The following is a 2,500-nucleotide window of genomic DNA, read 5'->3' on the forward strand; positions in this document are numbered from 1 at the left end:
AACCCAACAGCCCACAGCCCATCAACCCTCCAGCCTGCTGAAAGCCCAGCCATCAGCTGCCTGTCACCTCCCAGGGCTGAGACTATGTTCTAGGAGAGAGGGGATGAGTATCAGGACAGTCAGGAGGAGTGTGAGTTAGCTAGTCCTCTCTCTGGATGGGCTGTGGTCTAGTTATGTGGTGGTGGTTGACATTGCAGCAACAGAGGAACACACATCTCCACTGTATGGTGTGGTGTTAACACCTGCTGTTGTGTTGAGTTGTTACTTTAACTGAACACTCTGAATCAGTTACAGTGGGGCAAAAAATTATTTAGTCAGCCACCAATTGTGCAAGTTCTCCCACTTAAAAAGATGAGAGAGGCCTGTAATTTTCATCATAGGTGCACTTCAACTGTGACAGACAAAATGAGAAAAAAAATCCAGAAAATCACATTGTAGGATGTTTTATGAATTTATTTGCAAATTATGGTGGAAAATGAGTATTTGGTCAATAACAAAAGTTTATCTCAATACTTTGTTATATACCCTTTGTTGGCAATGACAGAGGTCAAACGTTTTCTATAAGTCTTCACAAGGTTTTCACACACTGTTGCTGGTATTTTGGCCCATTCCTCCATGCAGATCTCCTCTAGAGCAGTGATGTTTTGGGGCTGTTGCTGGGCAACACAGACTTTCAACTCCCTCCAAAGATTTCCTATGGGGTTGAGATCTGGAGACTGGCTAGGCCACTCCAGGACCTTGAAATGCTTCTTACGAAGCCACTCCTTCGTTGCCCGGGCGGTGTGTTTGGGATCATTGTCATGCTGAAAGACCCAGCCACGTTTCATATTCAATACCCTTGCTGATGGAAGGAGGTTTTCACTCAAAATCTCACGATACATGGCCCCATTCATTCTTTCCTTTTCATGGATCAGTCGTCCTGGTCGCTTTGCAGAAAAACAGCCCCAAAGCAGGATGTTTCCAGCCCCATGCTTTGTTACTTTGGTACCAGCTCTCTGCAGGTCATTCACTAGGTCCCCCCGTGTGGTTCTGGGATTTTTGCTCACTGTTCTTGTGATCATTTTGACCCCACGGGGTGAGATCTTGCATGGAGCCCCAGATCGAGGGAGATTATCAGTGGTCTCTTCAAACCAAGCTGCTTACCTATTGCAGATTCAGTCTTCCCAGCCTGGTGCAGGTCTACAATGTTGTTTCTGGTGTCCTTTGACAGCTCTTTGGTCTTGGCCATAGTGGAGTTTGGAGTGTGACTGTTTGAGGTTGTGGACAGGTGTCAAGTTCAAACAGGTGCCATTAATACAGGTAACGAGTGGAGGACAGAGGAGCCTCTTAAAGAAGAAGTTACAGGTCTGTGAGAGCCAGAAATCTAGCTTGTTTGTAGGTCACCAAATACTTATTTTCCACCATAATTTGCAAATAAATTCATAAAAAATCCTACAATGTGATTTCAAATTTTGTCTGTCAGAGTTGAAGTGTACCTATGATGAAAATTACAGGCCTCTCTCATCTTTTTAAGTGGGAGAACTTGCACAATTGGTGGCTGACTAAAAACTTTTTTGGCCCACTGTATATGTTGAATAGTTGGGTGGGGAGGAGGGCAGTTTGCCTCCTAATTCAGTCAGTGAAGGTTATTTGGATTGAAGTTCAGTCGTTTTGTGCCCTCTCTCTATTTTTTCCTCCCTCTTCTTTTCCTCCCTCTCTCTGTCCTCCCTCTTCTTTTCCTCCCTCTCTCTGTCCTCCCTCTTCATATCCTCCCTCTCTCGGTCCTCCCTCTTCTTTTCCTCTCTCTCTGTCCTCCCTCTTCTTTTCCTCCCTCTCTCTGTCCTCCCTCTTCTTTTCCTCTCTCTCTGTCCTCCCTCTTCTTTTCCTCCCTCTCTCGGTCCTCCCTCTTCTTTTCCTCCCTCTCTGTCCTCCCTCTTCTTTTCCTCCCTCTCTCTGTCCCCCCACTTATTTTCCTCCCTCTCTCTGTCCCCCCTCTTCTCTTCCTCCCTCTCTGTCCTTTCTCTCCAAGTGAAAGGGCTGTTCATCACTATTGCAGGACGTAGCTGATTAAACGTGATGAAGGCCAGTCCATCCGTCAGACAGCCTTTCATTCTGTCATTACAAGGGGCCACCAGGGGGAGCGCACACATGTGTGTGTATGTTCATGTGTGTGTATGTTCATGTGTGTGTATGTTCATGTGTGTGTATGTTCATGTGTGTGTATGTTCATGTGTGTGTATGTCCATGTGTTTGTATGTTCATGTGTGTGTGTATGTTCGTTCGTGTGTGTGTGTGTTCATGTGTGTGTATGTTCATGTGTGTGTATGTTCATGTGTGTGTATGTTCATGTGTGTGTATGTCCATGTGTGTATGTTCATGTATGTTCATGTGTGTGTGTGTGTGTGTGTGTGTGTGTGTGTGTGTGTGTGTGTGTGTGTGTGTGTGTGTGTGTGTGTGGGTGTGTGTGTGCCCTCTCTTCAGATGTCTTTTTGCCTGTGATGGATGTTTCCAGACCATAGAT

The 2,500-nt window shown here is 45.7% G+C and overlaps 1 protein-coding gene across 2 annotated transcripts in view; it reads left to right on the plus strand.

Moving 5' to 3' along the window:
• Positions 1 to 2,500, plus strand: part of LOC109881965 (ephrin type-A receptor 3) — a 144,367-nt gene that overhangs the window by 48,804 nt on the left and 93,063 nt on the right. The window lies entirely within an intron of this gene.

The sequence above is a fragment of the Oncorhynchus kisutch genome, linkage group LG26 (assembly GCF_002021735.2).
Source record: "Oncorhynchus kisutch isolate 150728-3 linkage group LG26, Okis_V2, whole genome shotgun sequence".
Taxonomy (NCBI): Eukaryota; Metazoa; Chordata; class Actinopteri; order Salmoniformes; family Salmonidae; genus Oncorhynchus; species Oncorhynchus kisutch.